The following is a 27,446-nucleotide window of genomic DNA, read 5'->3' as shown; positions in this document are numbered from 1 at the left end:
TTACTAGAAAATGAATAAATGAAGAAAATATCTGGGGGCCAATAAAAAGGCAGCAGGGAACTCAAGATTAGAAGAATTATAGATTTGTTAAAGAATAGATGTGAACAACCAGCAGGTTTTCCTGCACACCAGCAACTGACATATAAAGAACCTTGACACACAGCATGCATTCCCTAGGTTGAAAGCATTATGTATGTATGTATGTTATGTATGTATGTTAGATTTATAAAGCGCATTCCGTCTCACGAAGAGCATCGAATCGCTAGCATAAAAGGTGAGGTAACGCCGAAACCGTCAAGAGGAACACCAGGAAGAGAAAAAAAGGGAGATGCTCATAAAAAGGCTAACAAGGAAAAAGCCATGTTTTGATCAGTTTCCTAAAACTTAAATAACTGGGTTCGTTCCGGATATTTAGAGGAGGCGAGTTCCAACATTTTGCTGCAGCCACAGTGAAAGCTTTATCACCCCATTTGGCTTTGTTGGTACGAGGAACCTGAATTCTGTAGGCCTTAGATGACCTAAGATATCTCTTGGGTTCATACCAACAAAGCCTGATGGTCAGGTATTGAGGACCAATACCGTGAGCTGCTTCATAAGTCAGACAGAGCAATTTAAAAATAATTCACTGAGCCACCGGGAGCCAATGTAGTTGCCTAAGGCTACCTCTAACCGAAACCCAGTGAGAAAGATTAAGGACAGCTCTTGCAGCCGAGTTCTGGACCAATTGTAACTTATTCAACTTATTCAAGGAGGCTTTGTCCAGATTAAGAAAAAGGGCGTTACAATAGTCTATTTTGGACATAACCAGAGATAAGGTAGCAGAGACTCTCCATTCTTATTGAAGATAAGGAAAAACGTTCCTTAACATTTTAATAAGCCATAAGCATGTCTTTACAGTATGATTCACCTGACTTTTAAACGATAAATGATCATCAAAAATAATTCCCAAATTCTTGTTAACAGTAGTGGGGATGGAAGGGTACCACAATATGTCGGCCACCAGCATAAATTCCATTGCTCGTTGCCCGGCCCAAAACAAAGAATTTCAGTTTTGGCAACATTCAATTTAAGCCAGTTAGTCCTTATCCAATTGCTAACTGCTTGCATGCAGTTATTGAAACGGTCCGCCACCTCCTCCCAGTTCTTATTGACTGGGATGATTAACTGTGTATCATCCGCATAGGAGGTGGGGATAAATCCAAAGGATCTAATCAAATTTGCCAGCGGGGCTACATACACATTAAACAGGGTAGGTCTCAATGAAGATCCCTGCAGAGTCCCGCAGGGTAATAAATAAGGTGTAGATCTAAAATTACCACAACTAACAGTGGTCCATCTGTTAGTCAGAAAAGATTCCAAAAGTTTAAGAGCTCGCTCTCTAATCCCTGCTTGATACAGGCGGATCAACAGAAATTGCGGAGAGATGGTAAAAAAACCCTTGCCCTTCATCTACCAATCTCCGAATGGAGTCAGAGGATGAAATAAGAGCGGTTTCCGTGCTATGCACCTTCCTAAAACCATGTTGAGAGGAATCTAAACCTCCCACTTCCCCTAGAAATTCTACTAGTTCCTTATTCATGACTTTCTCCAAAATCTTAGCCAGAAAAGGAAGAAGAGCGATTGGCTGTAGATTGTCTAGGTCCTGGCTATCACCATCTGGCTTCTTTTTCAGGGGGACAACTATAGTCTCCTTCCATAAAGCGGGATGAATCCCAGAATTAAGGACCTCCTGAAAAATCGGAACTAATGCCCGAGCCATAAGGTCTGGGGCCAATTGAAAGATGGAAGGGGGGCAGGGGTCCAGAGGGGAACCTGACTTAATATCGAGAATCAATTTTCCAATGCTGTCCTGAGTCGGGATTTGGAAATCAGATAGAACTTTACAGCTCGCTTTAGGATCTGGAAACACCATAAAACAATGTTCCCTAGGAGCCTCATGAGGAATAAAATTGGCATGAACTTGATGAATTTTATTCTCAAGTGCCTGGCTACCTTATCACAAAAATCCTGGGAGTTTTCCAATTCGGATGGCCTAGAGGGAGTAGATAATGCCTTAATCACTTTAAAAAGCTCTCTAGGGGCATTCAATGCCTCCTTGACTTTAGCAGTGTAAAAATTAGATTTAGCCTTAAAACGCGCCGCTTTATAGATTTTAAGAGTGGACTTCAATATGTCCCTTTCCTCTGGGACAGGATTCAATTTCCACTGTCGCTCCTGTTGCCGATAGTTTCTCTGGAGGAATTTGAGTTCACTAGTGAACCAAGGTTGACTAGGCTTCTTCCGGCTACAGGGCCCGAGAGTCTTGGGGGGAGCCAGTTGAATCATAGCAGTTTCAACACCCTGATAAAAGCTGTCTAACAAAGGCAGAGACAACTTATTGGCCCTATCCCATCCCTCTTCTAGGGCAGGTGCCAACTCTTCCAATTTAATCTGTCTCCATGGTCTAATTACTTTACTCTCAGTTTTATACAGAGGGAGGGGATGAGTAGTCACAATTTTAAAGCTCAAAAGATGATGGTCAGTCCAACTTAGCTGGGTATTAGTTAGTACCAACTGTACCTCAGTACGAGCAAAGACCTCATCTAATATGTGACCCGCTATATGGGTAGCTGCAGAGACTCTGAGGGTCCAATCCAGGGCTATCATGAGATCTAAAAATTCCATAACCACTGGATTGCAGGTCTCATCAAAGTGGATAGTGTAATCCCCTAATATGATTGCCTTAGAGGACACATGACCATAGGTTCCAGCAAATTCATCCAGGTTTGATAAAAGTTCGCAAGGGGTCCAGGCGGTCGATAAATCAGTAAGCCCTACAAAAAAATATGATTATTCTGTGAAATCTTAAAGGCCATCACTTCGCATGTTTCACAGGGGATACCAGTCCAAGTGCATGTGAAAACGGCCCTGCAAATGATTGCCAGGCCTCCTCCCCGACTCAGAGGTCTATCTAATCTATAATAGGTATACACTGGGGGAGTCGCTGCAATAAAATCAGGGTCAGATTCTAATTTACCCCAGGCTTCTGTCATAAATAAACAGTCAATATGCCAGGTGTCAATCAACTCACTAATTTGTAATTTATGCTTAGGAAGTGAGCGAACATTTATCAGAGCCTAGCAAAGTGGTTTACCATAGGCTATCTTTTTCCCATGAGCTATAATTCCTGACTTCAAGGTTCTTCTGTGCTGAGCTCTAACCTCCTTCAGGGTTAAGGGAGCTTGTACTTCCCAATTGCATGCCTTAGAGTTCCAAGCTAACTTACTATCGACTGGTACCTTGTGCTTGCAAGGTTTGGCAATCGCCTTGCAAAAAGACGCATGGGAAGGAGCACCATTATTTAAAAAAAAGGGCAGAATCTCTGGCCCCTGGGCCCGTTCAGGCGTGGACGGGCTTGCCTTAGGCGCACCCGCTGCGCGCATCTGCTGCGCGGCCGATCAGCTGCTGTAATTTTATGACACTGAGTCAGAAAGACCCGCGCCAACTAGACCGCTAACTATGAGGTTAGTGTATCCAAAAACCGGAAGAAGGGCTCTTACAGACCATTACTTCCAAATAAAATACTGCCAGAACAAGGACTCAGCGACTGACTTAAAAAGGGGGTAGAAGGTTAAAAAGATATAAAAACCCCAAGAGCAATTCCCCAAAAGTTATTGTGTATTATAAAAGTACAGAAATTACAGAAACAGCACTCCTGCGAGTAGCACGCGTTCACCTTCCGCTGCGCGGCCGATCAGCTGCTGTCATTTTATGACGCCGAGTCAAAAAGACCTGTGTCAACTAGACAGCTAACTATGTGGTTAGTGTATCCAAAAACTGGAAGAAGGGCTCTTACAGACCCTTACTTCCAAATAAAATACTGCCAGAAAAGTACATAGCGACTGACTTATAAAGGGGGTAGAAGGTTAAAACTAAATAAAAACCCCAAGAGCAATTCCCCAAAAGTTATTGTGTATTATAAAATTACAGAAATTACAGAAACAGCGTTCCTGCGCGTAGCGCGCGCTCACCTTCCGCTGCGCGGCCAATCAGCTGCTGTCATTTTATGACGCCGAGTCAAAAAGACCAGCGTTAACTAGACCGCTAACTATGAGGTTAGTGTATCCAAAAACCAGAAGAAAGGCTCTTACAGACCCTTACTTCCAAATAAAATACTGCCAGAAAAAGTACACAGCTACTGTCTTAAAAAGTGGGTAGAAGGTTAAAAAGATATAAAAACTCCAAGAGCAATTCCCCAAAAGTTATTGTGTATTATAAAATTACAGAAATTACAAAAACAGCGCTCCTGTGAGTAGCACGTGCTCACCTTACTTATTATGATAATATGTAAGTGACTGTGTACATGCACAAACCCCAAGACCCAAAACAATCACATTCTTTCCAACACTTACCTAAATACAGCACAAAACTGTATTCAAAATAGAGGCAAGGTTTTAGATAATGGAAAAATCTTCGCAATTTGGGAAAAGATTAGATTCTAACAACATGACAACAGTCCTTCCAAAACTCATTTTTACAGATCCCTTACAATACATTCTTTACCTTGCACCCAACAAGAGGCAAATTGTCATTCTTACACTCTCCATCCAAAATTCCTTGCATATCATCCTTTCCATCTATCAGGTTACAATACTTCAGCCTTCTGCTTGGGCAACTCGGACAACGGTTTTCTCAATCACCCTATTCTCTTGACTTTCACTCAATCACCTGCTTTCACCTTTCTCTTACTGCCGATACCTAACCTGAACCTGAAAACATCTCTTCTCAATATGATGTAATCTGTCATTCTGTAATGCACCTCTTTCCAATCCAGATATGTAGCAGTGATTGTTTGTTACCAATACAAACAGTGCCATCTCAGTATTGTCATACGGCTTTGTCTGCACTGCCTACAACAAGTCCCAAAGAAAGTGTTTCCAGTATAAACCATTAGCCAAAGACAAATGTTTATTGGCCCTAACAACCTTGTTGCAATGTTCAACAAGGCCATTTCTCCAAGTATGCTACAAAGAGGATTTAACATGCTTTACCCAGGTAATCCTCAAATTCTTCCATTCTAATCAGTCAGCTAATAACCATTTTCTGTCACTACTTCACTGGGCAAACCTTGAATCCCAAATATATCCCATATAAATTCCACAATCACTTTCCAAGTGACACAATACCCTACATGTATATCACTAGAAGGGGGAATAAGGAGAGTTACCTGGGAGCATTATGTCCCTAACATCAAATACTTAACAAAAGGGTAAGGTACAGATAAAGCATAAATTTTAGTGCTGTCCCTCGTGTCACTAAAGTCATCAGAATGTAACAGGTTTTATTTTATGAAAGAAAAAAAGAGAAAAACAAACGTAGAAAGGTGCAGTGACACGCATTTTAAATGTCTATTTGCTTCTATTTTTAAAGTTCGACCTAGGTGCCTCGTGAATTAAATCATATGCTAAAGAGTTAACACGGATGTTAATATGTAATTTAGACTATAAACTAACAGTACATATAGAAACAATATTAAATTTCTTGTGATTAAAGATGTATGAGATTTAAGATGCGTGCACAATGAGAAAAATGCACTTCTTTTTTATACTTAATGTAATGCATTAAGCTTTACCATTTATATGAAATGTATTACTCATCCTGATGAAATAATAGTGTTGAATTATAAGCTGCATATGTGTTTACTAAAATGTATTAATTGGTTGCATGTTATATTTTCTTTGGGTTAGCATAATTGTGGCATACAAAGCTTGCATTTTGCAGTCATGTAAAAGTCTTTCATTATTTTTCATAACATGAAATCTTCTTTCAGATTTAGTTCTCATTAAACTGTGGAGAAATGTACCCACTCGTACTTGGAAACATTATAATGTAGAACATGGGCTGAGATTGTATACATTTGTTTGAAACCTGTTTAGAGTCACACGGAAATGAGATGTTCCCATGACAGAACTTGGAAAATTGTCTAACTGTTGCAACCTGAAGTCTGGTGATAATTTATGATTGGATGATGCCCATTCAAGGTAACATGAACTGACACCTTGGACAAATCAGAATACTTCCTATGGATTGATATACCAATGGATAGGCGAGCTTTAGTCAGTCTCAGTCTTGGTCAGCCACAGATGCTTTTCTGATGCTTGCAGATGCCTTGCTGACCAGATGCTTCGCTGATCAAGATAAGCTGAATGCTGTACCATTGGAAAGTAATCTTCCTCTCTGCCATTTGCCACTGCCTCTTGAAATGCCCGTTTAGGTTAGAAATTCTACTATGCTGCCTTTTTTAAAATCTTTTTATTTTTAGTTAGTGACTTGTAACCTGAGTTATTCTTTGTCAAATTATTTTTTACCCTTTTGTACTTCTTGTATTTTGCCTGCATGTTTTCCTACCCACGCATGTATTTTTCTAATTTGGTTAGCTGTAGGCCTGACCTGTGCCCAGTCAAAGATTATTAATGGTGCTATATGTGGATTAACTAATGGTTGTTAATTCTCAACAACGTGTGATATCTTTACCCTCAATACTCCTATTGAATTTACTCATTATTCTCCTTGAATGTTTAGTTTTATTAAGGTTAGTTTGCCTGAAGCTACTTCATCGAATTAGGCAACCCTTGGTGATTATGTAGCTTTTCAACTTGGTTTTGCGCATTGCCTATATGACTGAGCGTGTGTTTATAACAAATCTGTTAACTTTATCCCTGATTGGGGTTTTCCTTCCATGGCCACATTGGTCATGGTCTTTGAAAGTTGGTGGGGTGGTGTTGAAATATTGTTGATGGTTCACCACACAACATTCAAGGGCCAAAGGTCCGCCTACCTCACTGCACGTTTGATTCCTGCGAAGGATCAAAAATGCGTCTGCAGATCTGGTTGCATTCCATAAGAGGGGGGAGCCATATTTTTGTTTAGTGTTCGGGAGTTAGGATTGACCCAATGTTATTGCCCATTCCAAAAATTGCCCATCCCGTAATTTGTCCCATGGTCCAGTCCAGAGACTGATGAAGTTCCAGTGTTGTGCCTACAAGTGACAAAATAGGATTTTGTGCTTGCAATGTTTTTGGCTTGAAGATTGCAGTGAAGTGTGATGTGAACTGTTTTGCTGAGTCGTCATGCTCAATGTGAATGTGGAGCTTTGTGCCAGAAATGTCCGTGGTTGCTGTTGTTGTTTGCAGGTCTGTCATGGTTTAAGGTCCCGGGATAACTCACAAGTGTAGAAGACACATGGTTAATTTATTTTCTGCAGTGAGGTAGTTGTCATGAGACGTCGTTGGCAGTGTCAAAAAATTTCCCTTGAGTGAGCGTGAGTTGTTGGTTGGTATATAGTGAATCCTAAGTGCACATGGAGGATCTATATCAATTGTAGTGGGAAATACTGGTCAAGTTTCACTCATGCTTTTGAAGTGATTGAGTTCCTACCCGTAGTGTGAAGACAGGATGTTGGTTTTCGCTTGCAATATTTTGCATTAAGTGTGAATGAGCGATTGTTTGAGACAATTGTGAAGCAACTGCAGTTGTTGAGAGAGGCAAGTGGACATTAATTTGTGTCACACTGGTAGAGGTCGATAAGTGTGAAGCCGCTCTGGTATTGGAGGACTGTATCACAATGCCATTGGTTGCAAACTGCTTGAGAAAAGGATTATGGGATTTAAATTACTTCCTGATTTGATTGAAAATCATTGTGGTTAATTGAATTTGTTAAAAAATGAAATTTTCAAGGCATTAAGAAGTGCCCTAAATGGAGATGTATATATTCCAGTTAGAGAGGGTGAAGAAGGCCCACTGAGGGACCTTTTCCCCCCCAGCTTTTGATGTGGCATCAAGTAAAATGAGTTTCGGCATGTGTACGGTTTAAAAAAAAGTGTAAAATGAACGAGAAAGAGGGTGCATTAGCTTTCCTCACAATGGAACATTTAATTTGAGGCTGTTAGACAATTTAAGGAGAGTACTGTGCGAATCAAAGCCGCCTTCAAGACTCTCATAGTTTGAAGTCCTTTGTATTTGGGAACTTATTGCAAGACAGAGATCAATAGCAAAATTTGAAAATAGAATGCAGAAAGCAAGTAAGACATTAGCGGAAGCTAGATGGGATCAAGAACAAAAAATGTGGAGAGCAGAAATATTAGATGGAGTGAGAATGTTTCCATCTATCATGGAGGAAGGTGATAGGAGAACAAAACCTAAGACTATAAAGAAACAGACAGCAAAGGCAGAGAAGAGGACTAGGGTAAAAAGACAGTTACATATGCGTGTGATTCGAAAGATTAGTTCATAAGTCAGCTATTGATGAATCGTCCCCTACTGTATCATTCAGGTGAGGCAGAAACGAGTAGTGAAGCAGTACAGAAAATAGTCCTGAATGTGCCAACTGCTCCAGTTGCACAGATTCTGATTCAGACAGCTCAAGGTACAGTTAACTCAGTAATACAAGTTCCTGTGGTTTGTTAACCAGTTCCAACTGTTAAAACAGCACAGCCCATTCCAAGTCCAGTTATGAATCATGTAATGCCAAGTCCTAATGCAAACCAAACAGTGCAGATGCCTAATGTGACTATGCAGAATTTTAACCAGAATCAGCCTATGCATTCACCAGTGCAGACAATGTCAAATGTTACCCAGAATCAAACTGGACAGTCTTTCAGTACTGTTTTAACAGGCTAGAGTACTGGAAAGACAATTCCACAGAGTCAGACAAATTTGATGGGTCCCGACTATACTGTAGGTCCAGATGCTCCCTTCAGGTAACCCTGGAAGTAATGCCCATTCAATGAATGCTCCAGCAGTTCCTGAAATGCAAGCTGCATCTGCTGGGATATCACTAATTGATATGCAGAGATCAGTTCATTCAAATAATTCAGAGATGGTAAGATCAGCTTCTTTTGGGCCTTCTTTGACTGTTACACAAATTACAGAACATAACCAGATGTTAAATCAGGCAGGACCATTTCTTGATGCGAGGTTTCCTCAGGGAACCCCACTTCCTTACATGCCCAAACCTGATAAGATCACAAGTGTACATTGCATTTCCCTGCAAGAGTGCTCCAGAAACATAGTATTAGTTTGCAAAGTCTTTCAGCACAACAGTTAACGGATTGGTTAAACAACCTGAACCAGCAGGTGCAACAAATGGCAACGTTAGATCAGAAGAGACACCAGAGAGAGACAGGATAGTGAATGTGACTAGATTAAAATTAGAATTAAATGAATTAATTATGGGAATGCTCGATGTGGAGCAACTGGAAACAAACAGAAGATGGACTGTGATTCATGTATAAAGATGATACCTAACTTGCAGGACAGACTTATGAAAAGTTAGCGGAGAAATATGAAGTGGACTTAGAAAAATCTAAAGCATTAAAGAGAAGTTACGGATTAGAGTTCAGTGCCAAAGATATTCTTAACATGAGATCACCCAGAATGAGAATGCACATTAAGGAATTCATCACACACGTTCAAACATGGGGAGCATTGGGCAGACAGGCAAAGAAAAAAGATCAGAAGAAAGCAAAGCACAATTTGACTCTGGCAGGAGCAAATCAAGCTGAGGACAGTGTAAAAATGATGCCTATGAGAGAAATATCAGGTGACGGTTATGTGCATGTACCCTGGAGTAGGAGTGATATACTCTCATTCACTAATGATTAGCCGAGATTGAGGAAGAAGCCAGTGGAATGGTACAAGTAGACAGAAAGGTTTGTGAATCTTTCAAAATGCCTGGCGGAAAATGTGAATATGTTGTCTGACATTGTGGTTCCAGCTGACTTGTGGACTGAGTGCAAAAGTAGTATTGATTGGTCTGAGCGTGAACCTCCAAGAGATCCGGTAACAGGCGCGCCATCTGAAGATGTGATGAAAAAGTATTAGAAGGGACTTGAATTCCTGAAGGAGAACGTGTCCCCAAAAGCTAACTTGTGCAACAGCAGGCTAACTATGTGGTTGAGTTTAGAGGTAGAGGACGTGGAGTTCAGGTCGATAACAGTGGAAATTTGGTTGACGTTAAGTCATTGAAGAAAACAAATCCATGTCATGCTTGCAAACATTTTGGTCATTAGCAGAAGGAATGTCCCTATATATAATGTGAATACTTTGGTACAGAATGCTGAAGTTGCTAAGGCTCAAGGTATTAATCAAGTTCAAATTCAGAGAGTCCAAAGAACCCAAATTCCAAACATACAAGTGTCTCCAGTACAACAGATGCAGGTTCCACAATCTCCGATGACACAGAAACAGGTGTTTGTTCCTCAGCAAAACACGAATCAGATGGCAAATGTAAACCAGAATCAATTGGCAAATGCAAACATGAACCAGATAGCATCACAATTTCCTTTAATTAATTTGAGTGATGAGGAATTCCTAGAAACATTTCACAGTGATATTTCCGATGATGAGGAATGCATGTTAGTTGCATCCTTAGAGGTAGATCAATGTGGTCCCTGTGTAAAGGGCAACATTATTGGACACAAAGTATCATTCGTGGCTGACACTGGAGCTACACGTTCCACTGTCAGAACAGCAGAAGTGCCAGACTTGCCCCTATGAGGAAGGATAATTCAGGTTGTAGGAGTTGCAAATAAGAAGTTGATAAATCCTGTTGTAGAACATGTTCCAGTAAAAATAGGTTCATTTGAAGATAAGCACCAATTGTGGTTTGCGATTCAAATCCAGTAAATCTGTTAGGACGTGACATGTTGTGTAAGCTAAACTGATCCCATAGCTGCACACCGAAAGGAATAAAAGTACGAACAAATGTGGAAGATGTTCCTTGTAGAATTTTAGAACAGAACCAACTTGTCTCACTGTATCCAGTGATGACATGTCATGATTTTTACGAAGAATTGCGAGAGAGTCATTCCAGACGCTGGGATTTTTCACAAAAAGATGTAGGACTAATAAAAAAAGGAGTTGATCCAATCAAAATAACAATGAAGCCAATTGCAGTGTATCAAAGAATATCATCTTATAACATGATTCTCAAGAAAGTTGCAGGAATAACACCCTTGATTGAGAGCCTGTTTGAAGGTGTTTTGAAGGAAATTTTGGGAAGCCCTTGTATTTTCCGTATTTTAGGATTGCGGAAGCCCAATGGAAAATACCGCATAGTTCAAAATTGGAAAAAAGTGAAAGAGATAGTCGTTGGTCCTGTGGTACAGAATCCAGCAGTGATTTTATTTCAGATCCCGTATGGAGCAGATTGGTTTCAGTCATTGATTTGTGTCAGGTCTTCTCCATTCCCTTGCCTGGGGACAGACAATTTTCTTTGCTTTTAAATTTGGCAGTTGTATTTTAACATAGTGTTGTACTCCACAGGGGTATACAGAATTGCCATCAACATTTATTCCGATTTTGAAGAAGAACTTGGAGTCTATTAAAATACCCTATCATTCAGTCTTAGTGTAGTATACTGACCTGCAGGTTGTGTCAAATACTTGAGAAGCCTGCAGAAGAGATATTATAGCTCTCTTGAATCATATAGGGGAAAATGGGCAAAGTTTCCCCAGCAAAGTTGTAGTTCTGTAAAAACGAAGTCCGATACTTAGGTCACCACATAGAGAAAGGTGCATGGAAGGTGTCCCAAGAGAGAATTTCAGCAGTCGTGCAGGTGAATCCCCCAGATACTCAGAGGGAAATCAGAATGTTTCTGAGAATGGTTGGCTACTGCTGAAAATGGATTCTGGATTTTTCCCTTTTATCCAAGCCTTTACAGAGATTGACACACAAGGATGTGACTGATCCTGTACCATTTCATAACGAATACATGCGTGCCTTCACTGAGCTGAGAGGAAACTTGTGCTAAGCCCCAGCTCTTGGAATGCCCAATTACAACAAATGTTTTTCTTTGTTTTCCTATGAAAGGTATGGATGTTCTGTTTTGACACAGTTACATGGAAATGCAAACAAGCCTGTGGCATATTTTTCAACCACAGCTGATTCTGTAGCTACGGCGCTGTCCAGTTGTCTAAGAGACGTGTCCGCACTGTGAGAAAAGGCCTCTTTTGTCATGGTTAGCCCGCACTTTTTGCCTGGTATTTGATGTAGTCTCAAAGTTGTTAGTGCCCAGGGCCCCTGCTAACCAGGTTTCCTGGGCCAGATCTTTTCCTAAAACCGTTGTGATGCATTTGCAAAATTGGCAACACCTTTAGCTGCCACTATAAATGGTACCTAGATACCTCAGGCATGGGTCCCTGTGGGTAGCTGCACAGATTGGGCCACCCTCTAGGGCCATGCATCCAGAAGCATCCAGCACTGCCATTGCAGGGTGAGTGTTCTGAAGCAATCCTAAAAGACAAACTCGACATGGCACACAGTCTGTGTGCCCAGTCCCCTATCCACTGCATGCACTATAGGTAAGTCACCCCTCTGGCAGGCAGGGTGCACTATATTGTGCACGTGAGCATAGACGCATGAGCAATATGCCACTACTGTGTCCTTGCCAACCTGGGACATAGTAAGTGAACAGGGCAGCCACTTTAATACATGTGCTGGACATTGATCAGTACGAGTTTCACAGATACATGATGACTACCCTGAAACATGTGCTGTTTGGTATCAAACAGCTCAGAATGATAAATCCAAACCGGTACCGGTATTGGATTTATTACAAAATGTACCCAGGGGTCACCTTAGAGGTGCCCCCTGCAAAAGCTAACTACCCTGGCATGGTTGCTAGCCGGTCACAACCAGCCTGCCACCACCAGACAAAAATCTGGAACCTTGGGGTGAGAGATCCGGAACTCTGGGTCCCAGAACAAAGCTCTTTCTGGGTGGAGGCAAACACCCCCCTACCTCAGGAATGTCCACTCCCCTGCTAGTGACCTTCAAAGGGCTTAACGCCCTTGAACACAGCAGATGGCTGTCCCCACTGCAAACTACTGCAAACCCCCACTTTTGGCATGAGCAACAGCAGGAAACCATACAAAGGATAGGAGGAGTGGTCATCTCCAGCTTTCACCATATCTAAGGTGTTGCATGCGAGGTGACCCCTCCATTTCATTTTCCTCCATCTTGCATGGAAGGAAATAGCCAATCAGGTGTAGGGAAGTGACCTCTGCCCACCGGAAGTGGTCACTTAATGTCCTGGCACCAGTTCCAATGACTTTCTGCAGCTGCTCCTGCCAAAACTGTGAGCCGCCCGATCTTCTCAAGCTGGTCCATAGCGCCCACCAATGACCTCGACATACCTGTAAAAGATGACACCTGTAATGCGTTGCCTGATTTTATATGCATTTTCACAGTATTTTCTTCATTAATTCCTATAGTGCGTAATTACGCACAAAAGACTATTTTTATTAAAACTTCAAAAATTCATAATTCGAAAAGTACTTAACCAATTTCAATGATCTAGATCTTAACATTTTTATAAAATCTGAAATATGTTTGTCAATTAGTTTTGATTTATTCTTCTGAGTGTTTGGTCTCATTTATTGATACTGTGGGTACAACAAATGCTTTGCACTTCTCCAAGATTAGCCTAACTGCTCAACCAAGCTACCATAAAAATTAGAGCATTAGGTGGTCTAGTGTTAAACCAACGTGTGGTTGCCTGGACACCATGCAGTGTGCCTACCTGTGTACTATCCATAGAGGGCCAGCCTCCTTCATGCATTAAGCGTTAGTACAAAACAGTGCAAAAGCATTGTCATGGGAGTTTGCATACCCTATTCGGTACCCATACAAAGACAGTACCTAGCCAGTGCACATCTGACCGTTATCAATGGAACATTTTGGGTTCAATGAGATGCAGTGTTTTAAATGTGGCTACTTTTTCTCCAAATCCAGTTGAAAATGATGGTAACCATGAAGATTAAGTTGATCATGACTGTCTTGATGTGACTGAACTGTGGGCCAAACTGAGACCCGATATTCAAGATGTCCCCTTGGACGAAAATTACTGTAATTTTTGTTGATAGCTCCTGTGCAAAGGATTCTGATGGTGCCCTGAGAGCAGGTTATGCAGGTTGCACACTCAGGTGTGACAGAAGCCTCTTGACTTTGAGGAGTCTTTTCTGCCCAAGTAGCCAAAATGATTGCTCTTGCTAGAGCATGCTGTGTTTCTGAAAAGCTGAGAGTGACCATTTTCACTGATAGTCAATACGGGTTTGGTGTCGTTCATGACTTTGGACAGTTGTGGTCCCTGAGAGGCTTTGTGACATCTTCTAGATCCCCTATCCGAAACAGTTGACAATGTTTATCAATTGCTGAAAGTATTACAGTTACCTGTGAAAACTGCAGTTGAAAAAAATGTGCAGCTCACAAAAAGTCAAGTGATCATATATCTGTGGCCAATACCTATGCCGATTTAAGTTATGAGGTATTGTGCTTTGCATTCTACTTCATTCAATGAGGAATTGAGTTATGGAAATGACAATGAGAAAAGTCAAAATTTCTTTATGATAGCTAATGATACTTGGGAAGAAGTCAAAAGATTGCAGGATGAAGTGACAGAAGAAGAGAAGCAGGGTTGGATTAGAGCTGGATGCGTCCAGAGGAATGAGGATGATCTTTAGGTGTTGAGTGATGGTAAAGCAGTGCTACCAAATAGCTTATTGTGCCCAATGGCAAGGTATTTCCATGGACAAGCTCATACTGGTAGAGATGCAATGTTCAGAACATTCAGACAAACACTGAACAACCCCAGATTTAGACTGGTTACAGAAGCAATGTGTACAGATGTGTAACATGTCAGCAAATGAAGGTAGGGAACCTTGCAGTTGTTACACTTTGTCATATAGGCAGATCAGGAGGACTGTTCAACAGAATGCAACTTGATTTCATTGAATTGACAGTGTGTAATGGGTTGAGGTATAGATTGGTGGTGTGTGTGTTCTTCCACTGGGTAGAGGCATACCCAACTCGAAGGACTGATAGACTCACAGTTGCAAACAGCTATTGAGGGAGTTGATACCTCGTTAGTTTTCAGTTTTCTGACTTCTCTGGAATCAGACCGAGGAACTCATTTCAACAGTGAGATCCTTAAATTATTGTGTGCGGCATTACAAGTCGAGCAAAGATTGCGTTGCAGTTAAAGACTATGAGCATCAAGACTGGTAGGGCAGATAAATGGAACACTGAAGTCTTGACTAGTGACAATATGTGCATTGACAACACTGAAATGGCCAGATGCATTGCCTCTTGTCCATATGAGTAGCACGTCTGACAGAAGGACAGGCTTGACGCCACATGAAATTGTCATGGGGCGCTTTGAGATTGGCAGCAGTTCCTGCAAATGCTTTTGTGAACATTACAGATGACTTGGTACTGGATTATTGCAAAGGACGAGCCGATGTGGTTTGTTCTTTGTCTCACCAGGTTGGAGAAGCAACTGCACAACAGCAACAAGAACTTTGTCACAACCTGACTCCAAGTGCCTGGGTATTAGTGAAAAAAAACATATAAGAAAGACATGTTTGGTGCACCATTGGCCCTATCAGGTTGTTCTAGTGACATCAACAGCTGTGAATAGTGCCGGTCTCTTGAACTGGTTTCATGGGAGTCACAAATGCAAAGTTCCAAGTCCTCTTATTAAAGCAGCACCTGTTCCCGAAGGGTCGGTTACAGTGAGAGGAAGGGTCCAGGTGAGCCAAGCTGTGGGGACTGGACAAGTGGGCAACGCAGAGCATGCATGGTCTGGTGAAAATCTGAGCGAGTCAACAGCAGGTGAAGGCATAGAAGGTTTGAGACAGAGTCCAGTGACTTCTGCTAGCACATATCACATTTAAACCCCCTGAAACCACCATTGTGCCAGAGAAAAGAGTTGTAACCGAAGAGCTGTAGCCAGAAAAAAGCCCAGAGCCATTGATAAAAGTGCCTTCTACCACTGCTGAAGTAACTGAAGAATCAGATCAAAGTGACAGTGAAACTGAGGGTAGTGTGACAAGGAAGTCGAAGACAGAAAGAGTGCCAAGTGGAAGAAACCCTACTACCAAATGGATTCATTTCAGAACTGATGACCGGGAGAAGGAATTTGTTGCCTTTTGTGTTAACAAATCGTTTCCAGCTGAACACTGTAGAACTTGAAATTGCTTTGAAACTGAACTTTGAAATCTTATTGCAGTTTGATTAACAAAGACATTATTTGCTGGAAGTGCTTATTAGCGATTATCAGATGGTTTATTATTAGAGAAATTTGAATTTTTTAGAATGAGCTTTTACATTTTTGTAAATAAGAAGAGACTCTTGATGAGCTTTTTGAATTTTGGTTTTTGAAGAAACTGTTTTTGAATTTGCTTTGCTCAAAGAAAAGCCTGAAAGAGACAGTGAAACAATTGACAGCTGTTCATAGATCAAGATCTCCTGTATGAAGATGAGACATTTGCATATTGACAGTTCTATTGGAGATCTGACATCAAATGGGTATTATAAATCATTATATGAATACACTGAAACCATGGAAGTTTGTGGTTGCTACATATGCACAAGATTCCCTTCATCAAAGAAGGAAGGAATCACCTATCACAGCTTGCCATCAACATATGGAATTTCTTGCAGTCTGTTACTAACTCTATTATATGAGCAGAATTATTTCCAATACTTCTATTATAAATATGTCTTAATGTTTTCTTTCATGCCTTTCATGAAGCATCTGAGTAGTATTGCTCAAGCAAAATATATTGACACTGTAGGAGCATTCTTTGAGCCTACCATGACTTTTGGAACTGCATTTGCCCACAAGAATAATATACCTTGCATACTTAGTTCAGTTGGAAAATAGTTCATTGGACAAGGTGATGATGAAGAAGGGCAATGAATGCAAAATAGAAAAGGCAGTCGTTTAGCAAAACTAGGAAAAAGATGCGACACATTCAGTGTCTGAGAGTCAAGAATTCTTGGCATTAGATTGGCAACATGTTGGAAATGATGTGAACCTAGACCAAAGTCAAAGACAAACACACATTAGTAGGTACTTGTGAACGTAGACATGTTTGTTTTTAAATGTGCATGGACCTTTATACTGAGTGGACATGATCCCGTTATAACAGGTGAATATTTTATATGTGGGAAAAAGGGTTATTACAAGCTGATGAACAGTTGGTATGGAACATGTTACCTGGGAGTAGTTTTCCTGAAAATGTATCATGTGGACAGCGTTAATGATTCAGTCTGGAATGAGAAATCAAACTCCAGAGTTAAAATAAGAACAAGTGACTCAGAAGTAGTAGCTGATTGGTACAATAATTCCATCAGTGTGAGTAATCTTAAATGATCCCAAGATTAGGAAGTTGTCAACAATAGTAGACAAACCATCTACTGACAGTGCAGATGCTATGTTATTAATGGACACGGAGATGGTTGCTGTGAGATCAATGGTTTTGCAAAATTGTCTTGCGTTAGACATCTTACTCGCAGAGTCTGTAAAAAGTTACATGTGTAACATTGTTGCACTTACATACCACACAATAGTAAGGAGATAAAAAAGTACATTGCAAACAGGGCTAACTTGAAAAGAGACCTGAAAAGTCTGACAGCCACTGGTGCATGGGAAACTATTGGAAATGAGAATTTAGTCTTTTGTGATGGCATATGTCACCATCAAAGGAGAGACTGATAGACCATCAATTTTAGTACTGTGCCTTGTCCCACTAAAGTCATCAGAATGTGACAAGTTTTATTTTATGAAAGAAAAAGAGAGAAAAACTAATGTAGAAAGCTGCAATGACACATATTTTTAAATGTGCATTTGCGTGTATTTCAAAGTTCAACTTGGATGTCTTGTGAATTAAATCATACGCTACAAAGTTAAAACTGATGTTAAAATGTAATTTAGATTCTAAACTAACAGTACATATAAAACAATACTGAATTACTTGTGATTAAAGATGTACGTGCACAATGAGAAAAATGCACTTCTTTGTTATAGTTAATGTAATCCAATAACAAGATTTTCCATTTATATGAAATGTATTACTCATACTGATGAAATATTAATAATGTTGAATGTATAAGATGCATATAATAAGTGTTTACTAAAACGTATTAAGTGCATTTTATATTTCCCTTGTGTTAGCATTATTGTGGTCTACAGAGCTTGCATTTTGCAGTCATGTAAAAGTGTTGAATTATTTTTTATAATGTGAAGTATTTTTTCAGATTTCGTTTTCATGAGAAGTAAAGTCCTCTTTGTAATAGGTCTGTTGTTAAAGAATTGAGAAATGTACCCATTTGTTATTGGAAATGTTATACTGCAGTAACATGAGCTGAGATCGTGTACATTTGTTTCAAACCTGTTTGGAGTTGCAAGGAAATGAGAGGTTCCCATGACAGACTTGGGAAATTGTCAAACTGTTGCAACCTGAAGTCTGTTGATAATTTATGATTGGATGATGCCCATTCAAGGTAACATGAACTGGCACCTTTGACAAATCAGAATACTTCTTATGGTTTGCTATACCAATGGACATTCAAACTTTAGTCAGTCTCATTTGAAGTCTTGGACAGCCCCAGACACTTTTCTGATGCTTGAACATGCCTTGCTGACCCAATGATTTGCTGAGGAGGAATCCCTGAATGCTACACCCTTGGAGGTAGCTTCTTCTTTGCCATTTGCCACTGCCCATTGAGATGCCCTTTTAGGTTAGAAATTCCACTATACTGATATATTTTTCTTCTTTTTATTTGTACTTAGTGACCTGTAGCCAGAGTTATTCTTTTTCGAAATTATTTGTGTCCTTTTTGTATTTTGCCCGCATGTGTTTCTCCCCACACATGTATTTTGCCAATCTGGTTAATTGCAGGGTTGACCTGTGCCCAGCCAAAGATTATTGACTTTGCTAAATTTGAATTGACTAATGATTATAACTTCTGAACAACGTGTGATATCTTTACCACAGATATTCTTATTGACTTTATGTATTATTCTTCTTGAATCCTTAGTTGTATTAATCCTAGTTCGTCTGAATCTATTTCATCACCTTGGGAAACCCTTGGTGATTATGTATCTTTACAACTTGGTTTTGCGCATTGTCTACATGACTTTGAGTTTATTTCATAAGGAATCTTTTTACTTTATTCCTGATTGGCGGGACCCTCGCCCACAACTTGTTTGTGCCATTCTTTATCTGTGTTTGACTACAGAGTTGGCTCCACAACGGACCCCATGGGGGACTAAATTCCCTTTTCTGGGTAAAATGATAAACTAGATGATTATTACGAACCACAGAAGAGGTCTAGAATCAAGTAACTTAATATAAAAGCCTTTTACAGTCCAGAAGCATGTGGCTTGCCATAAGTGCCCTTTATTTTGTGTTGACATCACTTTAGCACAATCACATGTACCTGTGCAGCGCTGCCACCATGCATGCCCCACAAGAATGCCACACTTATTATGACATGTTTTCAAGGAATCATGTAATAACCCCACTCTACAAATGACCAATGAGTCTCTCAACAAACATACGTAAGCATGCATGTTGTGTTTTAAAACAAAACATTTTCACAAGTTGTGAATCACTACTGGATTCTGTCAAATATTGTTTAGGATTTTTTATGGTCTTGACGAAGGTCTACTGACCCATATGGCCTTACTTCTTGGCCATAACATGCAAACCAGTGACACAAGAGATATAAATAGCCTAGAGCATCGAACAAGATCCATATTTGTACTCTTGCTTTAAACCTTATCAGTGTAACATACATTGAACTCAGCCTTTTGGGTTATACCCTAGATAATTGTATTTAATACCTTCCTGAACCAGGCCAAACCTGGTTCCATCAGTCTCAGCAACAGTGGTGGTGTTAAGATAACCGCTCAGAGACTCAAGTCCAGCCAAACGTGGTTTAATGAATTATAGCAGTTCACTCCGTACCACCAACCAAGGCAGGCCACAGGTTCAATTACCCCCATGTCTAATAATCTTCTGAGCTCCCTTCTGAGGGGTTCCAACATCAATTTAGGGACCTTCCCTACTTTGTGTACTGTAGGAATTGCACTACTCTTGAGAATAGGTGAAACAGGGAATCTCAGTGAGACTGAGTGAGACTGAGTGGGACTGAGCAAGAATGAGGGAATTTATTGAGTAAGTCACAGTGAAACTGAATCAGAATGAGCGGGACTGAGTCAATCAGAGAGAATGAGCAAATCACGGGAGACTAAGTGAAACTAGGTGAGAATAAGTGATGCTGAGTGAGAATGAGTGAATCAGAGTGAGACTGAGTGAAAGTAAGTGAGACTAAGTGAGTCGGTGTGAGATTGCGACAATCAGAATGAGTGGGATTGAGTGGGTCAGAGTAAGAACGGGTGAGATTGCCGGAGTCAATGGAACTGAGGCAGAGTAAGTAAAAGTGACTGTAAGTGCAAATAAGAGTAAATGACTAAGTCTGAGTGAGAATAAGTGAAAGATTAATACTGACTTCAGGAAGTGTGAGCAAACCCCCTAAACCATCCCAGTAAGCTAGCCAGTCCTGTTCACTGGAATTCAAGCCAAAGATTACGCCCCACCACTTTTAATGCTCTCCATCTGCCCCTGTTGGTAGGCTCAGGAGCATCCTTCTCAGGAGCCCCATCAACCTGGACTGAGGGAACTCCAGGAGCTGGATTACTGTACACCTTGTCGTTACTCTTCTTGGCAGCTGCCTGGGCCATTGGATCTTGTGGTCAATATAGGCCCACTCAGGCATTTCCAACATTTCTAAATGTGGCCTGAGCTCTACCTCCCTCGAGATAGTGTGCTCCAGGTCATTGTGAAACAGACAATCTACATGCATGGCAGGGCTCAAAGCCACATTTAGAGAACCTAACCCCCACAGCCCACCCCACTATAAGGGAACCAGATCCACAGGTATATGATCCTCTGCGACTGACTTGGTGGAATGTGTTAGGGAGGACCTGCTCTCAGGACGCAAGCTGACACCTTACAGTAGTCATGCTACCACTTATAGCCTCCACCCGTCACCCATTGACAGTGACCGACTGCATATGTTTGCAAGTATATGGGCTTTTGACAACATCTCCTTATCGTCCATGGACACTACAGTAACCTCTCTCTGCTCCCCAAAACGAACTGGAACCACTTCCTCTCCAAGCACTACACTTGCCAACCCAGGTGTCTGCCCATCAATAGGGGGCCATGCACTCTTGGGACAATTGTTGTCTCCCTTGGAGGGTCCAATGGTACTTCCTGCAAGTGGCTGATGCTGTAACGTGAAGAGACGGGCTAACAGGACATCACTTTGGCAGGCTGTGCGAATGACAAGATTTTGGTGTCAACGGTCCCGGTCGTTGTCACAAAGAGTTCAAAACCTTCAATTTAATCTCTCTGAGGACATACCAAAAGTCCAGGACCTGAGGGGCACCACTTGGGGGTCAGGTGCTTGATCCCACTGGATCTGGGCGCTGGTTTAGTTGGTTGGGAGCCTGTTATGTTCCTGTGGCTCTCAACTGGAGGCCAGAATACTAACCCTTCAGAGCCTCTCCTGGAGTACTGGGTCCAGCTGCAGGTCCAAATCCCTCTGACTCAGGCAGGAGGGCAGCAGTCCAGCAAGGCAGTTGTGTGGCCGCCCTTTCAGCACAAGCGTCCTTCAACCTGATAGAATTTCATCAACAGGTCTGGAAATGTCCTGAAGAGTTGATGTCTGAGGGGCCAATATTTGTACCAGGTACCTCCTTTGAAGTGGTTCAAGCTTCTAGTGGTTTCCATTTGAAGTGCAAAGGATTCCTGCCTCCCCCACCCTGGCTCCAGACTATCTACCGGGGGGTATGCAGCCCTTTGTGTGGAGGCAGGACACAGCCCATTCAAGTGCAAGTAGGACTGTGACCAGCTCCATCCTCCTATCCTGCCAGTGATGGCCCTTCCAGGCACACCTAAGTCTTCTATTTTGTGTGGCTACCTGGGAGGAATATGCAAAGCCTGTCAACTATACCCAGTCATGTGACCCAGAGCTAAAGCAGGAAAAAGCCAACTGTCTAAAAGTGGCATTTTCAAAATTGAAATTTAAGATCATAGGAGAGGATTTTTCATTACAAATCCAAAGACAACAAACATTAACTGGTAACCTGCTCCCATAAGTTACAGCTTATTAAAAGTAATGAGGGAACTCCAATGTTATCCTATGGGAGAGGTAGGCCTTGCAGTACTGAAACAGTACAGTACATGTTCAACCTTTTAAAAACACCGCACCTTGCCCTCGGGGATTTCCAGGGCCTACCCTAGGGTGAAATATGTATTAAAAAGGAAATGGCTAATTATTTATTCTCTCAGGTAAAATAGGAGTTTAAAACTGCACGCACAGGCTGCAATGACAGGACTAATACATGTTTAAATGGCTTATTTCAGTGGGTGGCACAATAAGTGCTGCAGGCCACTGGTCTAATTTACAGTTCCACTTTACTAGGGAATTATAAGTAAATTAAATATGTCAATTGGGGGATAAGCCAATGTTACCATGTTTTAAGGAGTGAGCACATTCTCTTTAGCACTTATCAGTGATAAAGTGCACAGAGTCCTACAGCCAGCAAAAACGAGATCACCAAAAATGGAGGATGAAGGCAACATTTTTGGAGGAAGATCACCCTAAGGCTGACAGGTCTAACAGCCACTTTCTGTGGCATCACCAAATTTTATGTTTATTAATAATTACAGATGTCCTCTCGTTATTTGTATTGTTCCTATTGTAAAGTGATCTAATACTCTTGCACTGTGTTCACACTACATTAAACTGCATAATTAAATAGATAAAATAAAATAAGTAAGAGTAATAGAGTCAGAGTGAAGTTAATTGTGTCGTACTACTACATTCTGGCCCTTTCCCACCCTGAACCTTTCGCTAGATTCCACAGCAACTGAGAAGGAGAAAAGACAGAGGAAACTGCAGTATTTAGTAAAGACAGGCTAGGAGAAGAGGATGACCAGAATTTCGAGGCCAAAGTTTACACTGGTGAGGAAGGAATCATCAATGAAGTAATTCAGGAAATGTGTGTGGGATAATCCACATAGCATCTGACATATACCTCTTTTCTTTCCGTGCCTGAATAAATGCCACTTATGCCGGTTTAGTCACGATGTGCATAGATACCAAACTGAAATTTGTCTCAAGTGGCTCAATTTTGTGTTCCTTCAGTGAGCACAATAAAAAAAAATATATAGTTGACCAATTTCAGAGAAACAGATTTGCATATCTAAAATAGATTGAATTAACAGGCTTGTGAAACTACAAAAAATGTATAAGTAATATCTGCAGTAATACCTCAATATTGAAGAAGGGTTTTTATAGATTCAAACAATATAAAAACAAATCTGAGATATTCTTAGGAGCGTTATAGTAAGACAACATCTGATAATACTGACCTTAGCAACCACTTGACTAGCACCACACCAAAAAGACTGAAAGCATGTGCCATCGCAAGGTCATATCAAATGGAGTTTAAAATAGCGAAGCCTAGACGGCACCGGAGAAGCTCAGGTAGTTGGCCAAGTACCAAATTGTGTACAGCCCAGATAGACAAGACTAGGCCAGCTCGGTTTCCTTCCCTGGCACTGCTTAGAAGAGGCAATGATGGAGGCATGGCTGTCAATGGGCCTTCTACAAAAACATAAAGGACACCACCTGGGCGCAGGATCTTGGAGATAATAAAATGGACAATGAGAAGTCGTACCATATATTGTTAGAGCTGGTTTCCCAAAGAGTTATTTTCTGTATTCCTACAGCAAATGTAGGAATAGTCTCAATATACTGATCACAGCCAATCTTTGCCTTGGACAGCTACCATAAAATGGGCCAATGTCAGGACCTTGGACCCTTGAGTAAGGTATAATTTTGCTGTTCATTCTCACTACATTCTAAACTTAGCACTCTTCCTTGCAAATTTTGTGTTCCTTCAGTGAGCACAATAAAATAATATATATAGTTGACCAATTTCAGAGAAACAGATTTGCATATCTAAAATAGATTGAATTAACAGGCTTGTGAAACCTACAAAAAATGTATAAGTAATATCTGCAGTAATACCTCAATATTGAAGAAGGGTTTTTATAGATTCAAACAATATAAAAACAAATCTGAGATATTCTTAGGAGCGTTATAGTGCACTAAAAATTTTTTATTTAAGGAGAATGATAATTACCAGTCAAGTGATATAAAATGGTATTATTTAAAACAAACAAATAGTTTGAAGCAGACACTTCTATTGAGGAAATTGGCCTGTCACTTACTCTGGTTGGTGTTGCTAAGGAAATATAGATATTATTTATTCATATTTTTATAGCATTATCTATCCCTTTAATGGTTTCGAAGCATGTGGTCTACCTGGGTGGTATTTCTTGAAAAAAGACTGCGACAAACTCAGCCATCCAAATATAAATAATCTACATACACAAGTAGATTATCAGACACCATCATGCAGTGTAGCATAATTTTAATTTGTAAAATATATAAAGACATACTATAGTATTGTGCCTTAAGACAAACTACACTGGACCGTAACAAACTCTGTGAGATCATAGGAAATTCTTTATTAGCAATTATGAATAAATTAATCTATTCTCTTCAGAATAATTTCACCTTGAATCAAACAGCAGCTGATTAGCTGAAGATTAGAAGAAGTATTTATCAGAGACATAAATGGCACCAAAAACAAATATCACTATTCATGTGACTAAACCATAGGATCAGAAAGCAGTAGTTATGTATTTTTAAATATATAGTCAGTGTGCATAAAAAGGATTACCTTGGAAAGGATGCCCACTTATGCTCTTTTGACGATCAAACCTATGATAATAGGTACTAGGAAACCTCTAAGAATCAACGGAATGTCAAGTAATAGTCAGGAGAACCTGTAATCAATATATGTACAGAAGGAACTGTTTGTTCCTCATCAAGAATGCTCATATGGACTTTAACCAGTTGAAGAAAGAGCTAAGAGACTCATTCACAAAAAAAGCTACTGTGCATAAATTGCACAGGTGACACTGAAAATCCAATAAGATTATACAGATATGTGATTTTTAGCTATAGGTGAGCTTAACGCTGCTCCCATTGAAGCGTCTGGCGAGCTGGCACTGTGAAGTTTATGGATATTCACAAACATATGGAATTCTTCTTCCTCATCATCATTACACTTTCAAACTTATAGCTACCTTAGATCGATGTACAGGGTGCAATCCATTTGGAAAAATGAAGGTGCATTCACATGTTTACCAAAAAACAGGGCCTACAATTTTCTGCAATGCAGAAAATTATTAGTCACTAACATAAAGCTGAAAAGTTTATCATGGGCAATCTACAAACTTTAAAATGTTTCCTTCTGTGTGCAGAGTGCCTTTGTAAATAAAAAAAAAAGAGAACAAATCAAACTGTAAGCATACACCTACGTCTAGGTGAGTATGAATTTCCAGATAGTTTTTTTTAAAGTCAATAGTAATTTTTCATGCAAAACTGAACAAGACGCAGGTGAAATAGCACTCTTAGTGACCTCACCAGCAGGTCTCTCCACAATATCACTATAGATCTCAGCCTTAAAGCATACTTTGCTCTGAACACCAGTGAGGCATGCATCTTCATGTAAAGATAATCTTAAGGTTAAAGGTAGTCTCAGTGACAGTTCATTCTTCAATGACTATGTCAGCTTCAACACTGAAAGGGAGATGATGGATGCCACTAGTTACACCAGAGCCTCCTTGGGGAGCTGGGTATCTAACGGAGTCTCAGGACAAGCCTATGGTATTCTTAGGATATCCATCTTTATCTAAGCAACAGACTGATCTGCAGGCACCTCCCTTTCTTTTTTCATCTTGTCGTAGTTGGACTCTCACTCCTTAGCGAGACTGCTGGTTTTGGGGTGACAGCACTTCTGTTTGTAGGCGACTGAGTCACTCCTACAACAAGTCGAAACTGTCTGCCCAACCCTCCCAGCTCACAAGCAGTCCCTGACCAAACTTAGACAGTAAAGGTGATTTCTGGCAGTCTTACACATGGACTCTAGATTTGACTTCTCAGGGGTCATGGTGGAACGGAAGTTACCATTTTCTCTTGTTAGCAATAAGTCTCATACACATATAGGCAGTGAAGGAGATGTAGGAGAGTTTGCAATATATTTACTGAAAAGACTCCAATCTACGGTAAAATGCATGAATTGCAAGGATTAGGATAATGAACAATAATAAAAGCAAAATCGTGAAGATGAGTTGTGAATGTGAAAACCCCCACCATAGAGGAAATTGCAAAAATGTTTCTGTCTGAGGTTCTTAGAGAGTGTAGAAAGGAGCCACATTTATAGAGAAAAGGGATTTGGATTGTCCAGACTTGCAGTGCCTAATCAAGAAAATCATTTTCTAAAATGCAAAAGTGAACTTTTATTTAAAAAATAAAAAGTTGCAAACTTACCGTAGAAAAAGTCTTATAGGGTAAAAGGCACACAAAGCAAAAATGAAGAGGGCCAGCATTGCATAACTCCTACATTCAGTCGGAAAGCTGGAGAGAGGTGCTGCAGGGCATTGTGGATGCGATGGTGTATGGAGGTCTTAAAATTATATTACTCAACTCAATGCATAGCCTCTGCCTAAATATGAAGACACTGTATATGATGAACAAGTTACTTACCTTTAGTACCACCTCTTTGGGTACATACTTTTGGGGGGCGTGGCTATGGGAGCCAACATGGTGGACACGCAACTTCACTGCTCCGCACCGGCCCAAAAAAATCCTATTGATTAAGGCAGCCGCAGAAGGTGATCAGCACTGCAGAGGCTGGAAATCCCCACAGTGCACCCCCGCTGCCTGTTTAGTATAGTCTCCTGCAGATGGAAGCAGTGCGCTGACAAGGCGGGATGTGGCAAGAGTTAGGGCCTACGTGGCCCGACACACCCAGGATCTGCCAGCAGAGAGGAGGGACGGCAAGGTGCCGGGGGAGTTTCCCCGATCTGACGAGGCACAGTTGCCCACGGCGGGAGACCACTGCAGGGGACCCAAGTGAGCAGAGGAAGATGGGGAGGACTGGTGATCATGGAAGCGGACCCGTCCCTGTGCAGAGGAGGCCCAGGGAGCGGTGAAGAGCCGCTAGCGTGGGGACAGCTGAGGACTGCTAGGGTGCCACAACTGACAGTACTGGAGATCGGAGGTGCGCCCCTTGCACATGGGGAACCGCCCAATCGAATAGGGCATTAGCGGTGAGTGCAGAGCTGAGTGTTGGAAGGGTCTGAGATGCCCCAGTCTGAGGAGCGGGGCAAAGACCGCACGACTAGGCTGCATGGCCTACTGAAGTGAAAGCAGAAGACTGAGTTGGGCCCGCTTGGAAGGACAAAGGCCATGGAGTGAGGGGGTAGTGTTAGCCCCCCCCTCCGCCCAGATACAGAATGCAGGCCCTGTTGGGACCCCATTGGAACAAGGGATCATAGGTGAGGACTGCCTGGTCAGGAGGGGCGCAGCGGACGGTGGCTCCCTTATAGGGCTATGAAGGCATGCTGATGCACATGGATGGCGGCTCACCCTGGAGGAGCCCTCCCGCGGGAGAATACACGCTGCGC

General features: G+C 41.2%; 1 protein-coding gene across 8 annotated transcripts in view; it reads right to left on the bottom strand.

The window, feature by feature from the left end:
• Positions 1 to 27,446, bottom strand: part of FLT3LG (fms related receptor tyrosine kinase 3 ligand) — an 823,185-nt gene that overhangs the window by 381,631 nt on the left and 414,108 nt on the right. The window lies entirely within an intron of this gene.

This window comes from Pleurodeles waltl, chromosome 7 (assembly GCF_031143425.1).
Source record: "Pleurodeles waltl isolate 20211129_DDA chromosome 7, aPleWal1.hap1.20221129, whole genome shotgun sequence".
Taxonomy (NCBI): Eukaryota; Metazoa; Chordata; class Amphibia; order Caudata; family Salamandridae; genus Pleurodeles; species Pleurodeles waltl.
Note: the sequence above shows the minus strand (reverse complement) of the source record. Positions and strands in the feature narration are given on the sequence as shown.